This window comes from Otolemur garnettii, unplaced genomic scaffold, assembly GCF_000181295.1.
Source record: "Otolemur garnettii isolate 467f Iridium unplaced genomic scaffold, OtoGar3 scaffold00215, whole genome shotgun sequence".
Lineage (NCBI taxonomy): Eukaryota > Metazoa > Chordata > Mammalia > Primates > Galagidae > Otolemur > Otolemur garnettii.
Genome location: NW_003852610.1, coordinates 1,799,413 through 1,810,740, shown reverse-complemented (window position 1 = coordinate 1,810,740; position 11,328 = coordinate 1,799,413). Strand labels below are relative to the sequence as shown.

Genomic DNA, 11,328 nt, shown 5'->3' with positions numbered 1-11,328 from the left:
AACCACGGTCACAGTCTATCCCATCCACTAATATCCTTTTCTAGTGTGAAAAGTCATTTTCCAACTCTAAGAACCATCAATGACAACTACTAAAATATATTAAACTTACTATCAGACCTTTAAAAGATGATATTTTATGCATTTAAAAAGATAATCAAGCATGTTCAATGAGATAATGGTGGAATGAAGCATATTACTCTCTTCAAGATGTTTATAGTGTTATATTTTTTATTTTTATAAGATATGTATCATTTTCATATAGTAATTTATATATTTATATGATTTATAAATAAATATACAGTTTTAGAGGACTTAATTTTTATTTCAGGTTACTTTGATGGTACAAAGAGTTAGGTTACAATGTTTGCATTTGTTAGATAGAGTTCCTCTTGTAATTATATCCCACCCCCAAGAGGTGTTCCATACACCCTGACATTAAGTGGGAGCACACCCATCCCCCTGCCTCCTTACCTCTCTTTGCTCCCTCATTCTTCTGCCCCACAACCTTGAATTGATTTGACATTTTCTCTTTTGTGGGTGTGTATTAGATCAACTACTGGTTTCATATTAGTATTGAATATATTGGATTCTTGCTCCTTCATTCTTATGACGCTTTACTGAGAAGTATGTGTTTCAACTCCATCCAGGTTAATTCAAAAGATGTAAAGTCTCCATCTTTTATGGCTGAATAGTATTCCATGGCATACATCTACCACAGCTTGTTAAATCAGTTCCTGGGTTGGCAGGCATTTAGGTTGTTTCCACATTTTGGTGATTGTAAATTGAGTTGTAAATGTCCTTATGAAAAATGATTTTTTTTTCCTTCTGGGTAGATGCCTAGTAAAGGGATTGCAAGATCAAATGGGAGGTCTAATTTGAGTCCTTTGAGGACTTTCCATACTTCCTTCGAAAAAGGCTGTATTAGTTTGCAGTCCCACCAACAGTTTAGAAGTGTTCTAGGACTTAATTTTTTTTTAATTAAAGGTGTACAGGGGAATAATTTGTGGACTCTTATCTTAATCTACTTTATGAATGTTAAAGACTATGAAGGTAAGACTTCTCCAGTAATATACATTTATTTTTTTGCAGTGATTTTTTTTTCTGAAGCCTACTCAAAGAACTGTTCCACTCTCCTATTTCCCTGTGTTACTTTTCTACTTTCCCAGTACAAGCAATGAGCAATGTTATTAATCATAGCAGTATACATTAAACAGATTCTTCTTCATAGGCTACAAGGTTACACAGTATCTTTTTATCTTTAAGTGATTATATCTTCAAAGCATTCTTACTGTAGACTAAATTCATAGTCTCTACTTTACTAAGTGCACTTGGTACACTCGGTCCTGGACTGGCACCATGGTCCTAGGAGCATCCAGTTTTCCAACTCTATGTTTAACAGAAGGCCTTGTTCATGAATAAACAATTCCAGATGGCAGCACAGAGACTCATCCAGCCGCCAGGGCCTGCCTAACATTTCCCTGTATGTGACGATTCTTGGGATAACAGTGGCTGCCACCAGTACAACAAAGTCAATGCACTTAACACCAATGAATTGTGCAGTTAAACATAGTTAAGATGACATATTTTATGTTATGTGTATTTTACAATTTAGAACCATAAGACCCATTTTAAAAATTGCTACTTCTTTGTGGTAAGTTCAGGGGAAATTTTGGCGCTTCTTTTCCTAATTTTCTTGCATTGATTGTTTTTTTTTCAAATTAAAAAATATAAATTAAAGGTACAATTTTATTATACTTGTATAATATACTTTTAAAATATATTCTGAGGAATTTATTCAATGGAATGAAAGTGATGAATGCAATAACATTATCAGGAAATAGACATTTTTCCATTTAGAAATAATCCTGTGGTCTTTGTAATAAATTATTAGGGGAGAAAGGAGTAGCCTTCTGGGTCCAGATTTTGCTCATCCTGCGAGGTGGGGGTGGGCTAGGCAGGGGGAGAGACTCTCAGCCCTTAGGGGAGACCTGGTAGCAAGTGATGTATGCTTATCCAGTTGTCAGGAGAGCTAATAATAATTCGACTATTTTAATCATTTGGAAACAAATCCACGTTTCATTCCTTTTTTTCCCCTGCTGTGGAATCTTTTCTCTAGTTTGAACGTTCTGGGTTCCTGCAGGTGTCCTGCACTCGGCATGCATTACAGGACTTCAGCATCTTTACCATTTTCACCGTTCTCTCTCTGATTGGACTTGAGTCGGTTTGCATTCTTAAAATGAAACTAAAGAAAATAAAAGAGGCCTATTTTTAAATATAGTGCATCTTCATCATGCAGATTCTGCATTTGAGAATTCAGCGACTGGCCAAAATTGATTTGTGACCCGCACGTTGGCATTCCCAGGGACTCGTCTGAGCACTTCTGGGCATGTGCAGAGTGGCTTCAGAGTTGAGGCCTGGGCTCTGCCTCTGTGTCCGCTGTTACGCTGTGAAAGAGTATCTTTTTCCTGGTTAATTAGTGCCACATTTTTCTCATTTCTGTACTTTTGGTTGGCAGTGCAAACTATGTTGATTGGCTTAATGTAACCATGTTAGATTGTATATAAAAAAAATTAGCACACAGTACCCCAAATATGCATGAATGTATTCATGACCTATGTGTATTTGACTTAATAAAAAAACAAAAAAAGGACCTTGAAGCACAGTGCTGAAGTGTTGTCCCACGTTCCCAAGCACAAGAAGGTCCTGCAGGGCTCTGGCAGCCGCAGAGCTGGGTGGGCCACGGAGCACGCACCCTGGGAGCCCCGGGGTGGAGTCCGCGCCCGAGCGGTCGCTGGGACTTATCCGACCTACGTCGCTGCCTCCACCCGCCGGTCTGGGCTATTAGAAGATCGTAGATCTCTTGTCAAACACTGAAGCAAACATTAGACCTATAAGTACAGAGTGTTAAATTGTTTGGGAGCAGCTGGTCAACGCTTAAGTACACCTTATTGGAGGAGTATTGACTAAGTTGGGCAGAAAAAAGCCCAAAGCAAGGCAGTTTTTCTTATTTAATAATATTCTTGTATATGGTAATATTGTCATCCAGAAGAAAAAAATAACAAACAACATACTATTCCCCTGGAAGATGTCACTGTTGATTCCATCGAAGATGAGGGAGACTTAAGGAATGGATGGATTATCAAGACACCAACGAAATCATTTTCAGTTTATGCTGCCTCTGGTACTGAGAATGCAGAATGGACGAATCACGTAAACAAACTTGTTACTGATTCACCCTCCAAAAGTGGGAATACGCCCAGTAACGAACACACTACGGTCTGGGTTCCTGACTCTGAGGTAACTGTATGTATGCGTTGTCAGAAAGCAAAATTCACTCCTGTTAATCATTGCCACCACTGCCGCAAATGTGGTTTTGTTGTCCGTGGGCCCTGCTCCGAAAAGAGACTTCTTCCCAGCCAGTGCTCTAAGCCTGTGCGGATTTGTGACTTCTGCTATGACCTGCTTTCTACTGGGGACGTGGCCACATGCCAGTCTACTGGATCAGACTCTAAGGGTCAATCATTGAAGTGCTCTCTAAATGATGTGTCTGATGATGATGATGGTAGCAGTGACTAAGAACACGTTTTGCAATATTTAATTGGGTGTGACTATCTGAGAAATCGACTTAGGGGGAAATGTAAAATTCCTAGCTCTCTCTCAGTTTTGCTCTAGCCATGAACTTGCCTGAGAAACTTGTGAGCTATGTGCCTCAATATATCCTTAGAAAGTAGTTTCCCCTGCCTTTTCCTCCTCTTTGTACTCTTCTACAGAGATAGATTTTTGCAAATATATTAGATACATTTTTGTTTTTTGCCTATTTCTAGATTATTTACTTGGAAGTTTGGGAAAAGATTTTATTTAACAGATCATGTACTACATTGTTATTTTCATTTCTGTTATATGGAAAAACTGAAAGCACACAGTGATAGGGAAATGAGTGGAATGTGGTTAGTTAATGCTGTTATTAGCGGTTTTCTAACCGTCCTATCTAATGTTTAAGACACTAGTAACAAAAATACGTGATTTAGAAGTTCTTTGTCTTCTTCATAGACCTAGTGGTGCCTTATCATAAGGACACTGTTACACAAAACAGCTCCTATCTTCTCACTTTTTGGTTGGTTTAAAAAAATATACTGGTGCTCTTTGCAGTGATAAAATGAGTGTTTATGAATGGATATAATTAAGAAATACTGGCCATCTGATAGCTACAAATAAATAAATTTAGAGGTATTTTCATTCTGTATGAATACACATTTTCCATGTGATTATATTTTTAAGTTTTATAGGTCTTAAATTATAATTGTCAAATACATATTTTATATTGTCATTCTTAGCAATTTGGTTGGAAATTTATCAATAATATGTAACTGTCATATTGCATTAGCTTTCACTTTTAGTTAATACATTTTTAGATACAAATTATTCCATAATATTATTTCAAAGATGAAAATCTTCCTATAAAACCCTTGAAAATAATCTCTTAAAACAAAATCCCATGATAGCACACAGATTTAATTAGGTTTGAGATTTTGAAGAAATAGTATGTAAGTCTAAGTTTGACTAGACTATAATATCTGATTGTCTATTTCAGTGTGAAACTAGCTTGAATTTACAAATATAGTGTTATATTTTATTAAGTTTTGTAAAGTCCCAAACAGTATTTCTATTTTTGTAAAACAATTGTATGTATAATCTGTTTCTAAAATAATTTTGCAATCTATGGAAATAGAGTAGCAATTGATATATCTAAATTGTGAACTTTAAGTTAGTCTAGCTTTGTTTTGAGAAGTGGTAATTTTTCAATCTTTGCTGTTGAATGAGGTTAAAAGTATATTTATCATAAAAACTTGATATGTTTTGCACTACTCTCTGTTTGTATGCTGCAAATAACTACCATCTTTGAAATATGGAAAATCAACAGTTTGAAGTTTGTTTTAAATTCTCAATTTAAGAAAAATCTTTAAATCTAGATATACTGCAACTTCTGATGGAGGATTCTTTGGTTCATCTTACTATTTGGTTAAGGCACTAATTTTATTTTACTGTTAAATTGTGAAAGCATGTGAAATATATGTATCTCCCTGTAGGAAATGTACAAGAAAAACATAAGGGGACTATGATATTTTGGATTTTTTTCCAATATCATATATGGGCCTTTATGTCTAAGCGATATATATATATAATCAGTCAACGTATCTGAGAAGGACCATAGACTAATGGGATTTGCTGGTACTTAGGAAACTAGCAAATTCAGGAACTAAGGGGAAATGTTCTGAGATAACATTTGCATTGTCAATGTCTATGTCAACCTCTATTGACTGTTTCTACAATAAAAAAGTATTTTACAAAAAAAAAAAAAAAGAAGAAGAAGGCCATGGAGTGCCTATGGAGAAATGAGGCTTATTAGGTAACGTCATTCAGGAGTGAGTGACAGTGCGATTGTTGTCAGGAGTTTGATGGTAATGAATCAACAGCAAACATTAAACAAGATTGTCTTTAAACAGAAACATACATAAAACAAAATTTGTGTTGCTCAGTTGACAAAAATGTGACCAGAGGCTTGTGGAGACATAGCCCATTATTTTCCTTAGCCTCTGTGCTTTGGTATGACCTAATTCAGTGCTCATGGTGAGCGAATGCATCTTCACTTAGGTTATTGATAAAAATAGGCCAGGATATGACCAAGGATGGTGTGCTCCCTTCCTTGGAGGCACACTCCACACAGCTACAGCATCTCTAGTCAATAAGCGTACTTTAATTGTAGGCCCATGAGATTGTCATACAATCACTCTAGCTTAATTCTTCCTGTTCAGAAAACTATTGACCAATATCCCATGTTAGGTGATGAATCAAGTGATACCAGCTTGCCATAGATGCTCACTTTAGAAATGCAACCAGGGAAACTGACAAATTCAGGTCAATGCTTTATGGAATAGCCCATTTTCTTCTTTTAAAATTCAGATATATTCTCTTCAGATATTTTCTTTTCTTTAAGTGATAGAATGTTAAATTTAGAAAGCTAACTCAAAAAACATACAGAAGGACTATATATGCACGTATTTATATTTATATACATATACAATGTATATGATAATGCTCGCACAGAAGTTCAGCTGATTTTGGATTTGGGAGATGTCACAAGGTCTCTTGAGCTTTAAAGAAGTTTTAAAATACATTTTAATTAAATTTCAGCCAGAAAACCACAATAATCTCACTTCCTCAAGATGATCTGACACAATCAACTAAATCACACGGAAGAGCAGTTTTCATTCTTCCCCAGTCTGAGCTCACCTGGCGTCCCTGGGGTACAGCCTAAAGACCTGGTGTTTTCTCCATACTGCAATAGCTACCTAGGTAAAGTTCATGCCTCCTGAAGCTGAAACTTTTAATTTTTGATGTGTATGATTATGGTATGTGTGTGTATATGTATATTTATACACACACACACACACACACATATATATGATGTAAATATTTACGTATATAGAAACATTTCCCTGAAAGAATGATGTATCACTGGAATAATTAAGGTTGGATTCTACTGTGGTATTTCACAGAGTATAAGATTGTTCTACAGAAAGCCTTTTTTACTCTTTCTACATAGCTATTCTGTAGTGAACACAGTCAATATTTTCTTATGAAAGTTGAAAACAATAAAATATTGGTCATCTTTTTTCAGTCTTTGAAGAAGTCCTTTTCTTTATCACTCTTTTATATTGTAGCTATAAAATAGCTATGATGTGCTTTGCTGTATAAAATATGGTATAAATCAAACTAAAGTTGGTTAAATGCGAGCGTCAGATACTTGAGTTAGGAAATAAAGGCTCATTAATTTTGCTCTCTGTTGGAAGCAAGATGGAAATCTCTTTGACTTTCATTTTTAATGCAGATAAAATTTGACAGTCAATCAAGAGGAATTTTTTTGTAAATCAAGTTTGAGTATAATGTGGTGATAACAAAAAGAAAAATGAATAAGGAAAGCACACACTCACCACAGCTAACCTCTGTCAGGCAGGGAACATTCAATAATGAACATTAAATAAAGAAAAGAAACAATTTGGAATCTAAAAAGAACTGGAAAAGGAAAAAGTTTCTTCTCTGGCATATATTGAAAAAGGTCAATGGTAAATTCCTTGTGTGAAATTGAAATGTAGATGAAAGTTACTGCCTCCGTATAGTGCCTGGCAACTGGCACCTGAGCCCATCCTTCCCCAGACCTGCCAACACCCCAGGCCCTAGTGTCCCACATTGGAAACACATTTCCATCTGGAGGGTGTGGTGTGGTCATCTACTTTACTTTATAATTTGCTGACATATAATAGTTTGCAATATAATTTTACTCACCCTGTGGATATACTAGGAGTTTTTTAAGTTTCTAGTTCTAAAGATTCTCCTTGTGGAAGCATTTTAGTAAGAATATTCTATCCGAAGCATTACAGCTATTGCCTCAGATAAGATTAGGATGGGGGTGTTTGGGGGTGTTGTGCCTGTGTGTGTGTATTGTGTGTAGGGCATATATGCACATATGCTGTGTGTGAATGGTATATGCTGGGTGTGTGAGTTTATGTGCCATGTGTGTATATATGAGCATATGTGTGATGTGTGTGGGTACAATGGTGCTGTGTGTGTATGTGCCAGGTGTTTGAATGGCAGAAGTGTGGTGTGTATATATGTCCAGTGCATGCATATGGCAGGGTGTTTATGGTATATGTATGTGTGGCATGTGTAGTGTTTGTTCATATATGGGTGTGTGCGTGTGTGGTATGTGTTTATGTTTGTAGTATATATTTATGGGGGTGTGTGTGTGCCATTATTGATTTTTCCAAAACCTGTACTGGAGTGAATAAACGAACAAAGGGGAAGGTAATAGGATGAGCTTTGGCAATAGACATTAATTTATTAAATTATTATCCCTCTTATTTGTGAGTTGATTATAAGAGCATAAAAGAGATGAGAGAAATGTTCATTTCTTGATTTTACTGTTCTGTCTTCCAATAAGAAAGGATCAGAGAAATAAGACCTGCTCTCAAAAAGTGCCTTATATATTATAAAACACTTGATTAAAGGAATAAATTTAAATCCTGCTGATGACATAGAAATAAATCTTTTCCTTTAAGGCTTATATGATTAATGTAGGCCTACAACTCAACCCTTTTCAGGTCACCAAAATCTGTCCCTAAATCTAAAATGCTGTGAATGAGAGCAAAAGAGGAACTCAAAATCATGATTTTCTTAAAGGTAAATATCCAATTGCAGAAAAATAAAGTGAAAAAACAGAAACCCTATACTCTTGTCTCAGCTAATTGCCAGTTCCAACAGAATGTAATATTGATTTTTCATTAGTTGGAAATAAAAATGTTCTATATATTTGAAGATACAGCTCTCAATGTCAGTCTGAGTTGTACCGAGATGTATATACAACTATATTGAAATGGATATAAGTGATTTTTCTTTTTGTAGAAAAATCCCCTTCCTAAAAGAAATATAGACGTATAAGATGATTAAACTCTTTAACAATTTGGAAAAGATGAAGACAATAAACTACTGTGGGGGTTAAAGAATGAACGAAATCTATTTTTTTTTCATGTAAAAAGAACAAAGATGATTTTCTCCTTTCCCCTTTATTTGAGCATGTCCTTGGAGACACAGTGAATTGCAATAGAGATAAATATCTCCTGGGATTAAGCCTGGTCCATATGGCCAAATAAGTCATATACAAACTGTGTAGGTAAAACTGTCATTCTGGAATTCGCTTTGGGGGGAGCTCTCAAGATGTGTAGGAAATGTACATGAGGAGCAACAGAGGCCATTGTGTTTTTGGTTTTTTTTTTTTTTTTATTAAGTCATATATACATAGATCATGAATACATTTATTCCTTTGTGGGATTCAATGTGTTGGTTATTTGTACAAATTGGAGTGCTTACATCCTACTAATTAACAGAGCTTTCACCTCGTTTACTTAATCACAGTGTTAAGACATTTGTGTTCAATACATGATAGATTTGACTTGTACCTTTGCAAATATGCTCCATAGGTGTGGTCCCCCCATTAATCCTCCCTCAGGACAGCACTTTACACAGTTTACAGCTGTAACAACTGTGTGAAATGTTGTCCTACATTTGTATCTGTCGTCCTGCTTCCTTGCACGCATGTAAAGCTGCTAACAATTGTTCAGTGAGTAATTGTGCCCTCTTTCTCTTCTATATTGGCACAGCTTTCCTTTATTTGCCCAATAGGGTAGAATATAGTATTTCAATAAATTAAAAAAAATTAATATACTCATTTACTAGATTAGCAATTGGCCAACATGATTCTTTTTTGAAAGCAAGCGTCTAAATTAAAAGACAATAGAACCTCTGTAAGTTGACAACCCAAGAGACTGTAACAGACTGGTCAATGTACAGAGATGGTCACAGGAACTAGGCCTACTGTCCTGAAATGTACATGCAGTGTTTGTCTGGCCTACGAAAATTAGGTCAGTGGAAGAAGGTGCTCAGTGTAGGGAGGTGGTCAGCTATGGAGGTTCTCGTCTACGTCCATTTGCTTAACAGATAGAACTGATTTAACATATATAAAGTAATGCTAAAGGTAAAAGTTCCACAACTGTTTTTTGATAAGTAATTTAGAAGCACATAGTTGAGTAGTTATTGCTATAATCACTTTGAATGATAGTACTATCATTTTAAAGTCAAAAGGGATTGTTATTCAGTTCAATATCTTCACATTGAAGATAAAGCGCCTGAGTTTCCAGGGAGGCTAACCAACTCATCCGAGGTCTCCAGGTCACCTGGCAGAGATGCAGAGAGCCAGAGCTGGTTCCTGAGTCTGATACCAACTCACATCTGGTACTGCCATCTCTTTGTTTAATTAACCCTTAAAATTACAATCCAAGTACGCTTCAGGAGTCAAGATAGAGTTACATGCAAAGCAACTTCTCCAAAATGACATTCTCAGGCCTCTAGAACTTCTTTAATCAACTTACAAAGCCTATTTAGACACAAATAAAGGTGGAAGCAGAAGCCTTAGGAAGGTGGGTGCAGCATTTGGAAATAAACAGCTATCACTTATGTTTACTACTTAAATTATTCATTTTATGTCTTCAACTAAATTTGAGAAGTTAGTTACATTGCTCCTGGGGCTTTAGAAATCAAGGACACAGAAAAATCTGATTTGAAAGTGTTTCATCTGACAGTTTGTCTCTCATTAGAGAGATAAGGCCACAAGTAGAATAAATAATGACCTTACCTGCCTTGCACTGACAGTTTATTTGATAGACTGGTGTGTTTCTTGGTATTACAGGCTCTTTTGAAAATAATCTAAAGCAATCTTACTACATTTTTCACATCTACTGAATTCAGCCAAATTTTCAATGCTCTCTGGGGCTAAGGCATGAACTAAGGCCAATTGTTCTGTAAGAAACCTCCCAGTATTACTCCTGTTTCTGTTGCTCAGGAAAAAGAAAAGTGAAATCAGTAATCTGACTGGATTTCTCAACTGACAGTGTTTTTGAGTCTGGTTTAATATTATGAGCCATGACTGAGCATGAGAATAGAATGGTGGGACTGTGTGAGAATAAGTCAGTTCCCAGCGGGCAGCTTGGGAGAGGCCACTCCAACCCTGGACAGACATGTAAAGTGGGGGAGGCTCCCATGGCTGAGAAGCTGGGATGATGCCTCCCGGAGAAGACAGGAGATAAGAATGGAGGCCCCCATCTAGTCTTCATTGTACTAGCTCAACCAGAGATAACTATGAGTGAATTCTGTTATGAAGGGTGGGAAGAACAGCCAGGGCATTTGTGTAAGTGGGAATGTTAGGTCCGTATTGACATTCCCTGGTCCTCAGTTCCCAGTGTCAGGAGTGGTTACTTGTACTTAGTCGAGCTGTTGATGGAGTGATCACAAATGCAAAGCAATCTCACACCTCTAGACTTTATTACAAAGTGAAAGTACATCTCAGAGGAAGAGATGGGTCAGACCCTGAGATGGGTCTCCCTTCAGGAGAAGGTCCTGAAGTCTTAGTACACACAGTCTTTCACATGTTGGCTAGTTTGTGTTGCCTCTCTCCTGAGAGGGTTTGGTTGTGATTCTGCCTTTGAGTGATTGACAGGTTGGGGTTATATAACAGTTTCCCTTCTAGGCATGCTTCTTCCCAAAATCTTTCACAAAAAACCCACTAGGGTGAAAACCATAATGCTAATGAGCCCCAGGTCAGTTAGGGCCGCTAGGAGCGCCTTCACTGCATTCTTCCACCAGGTGAAAGCCGCCAGCCACAAATATCTGATATCGTGGGACCACTGTCTGCCCTCTGACTGCTTCCTGGTCTCACCC

At 36.8% G+C, this 11,328-nt stretch overlaps 1 pseudogene; it reads left to right on the top strand.

The window, feature by feature from the left end:
* Nucleotides 1-1,044: 1,044 nt before the first annotated feature.
* LOC100959821 lies at nt 1,045-3,576 on the top strand (annotated as a pseudogene).
* The last annotated feature ends 7,752 nt before the right edge of the window (nt 3,577-11,328 follow it).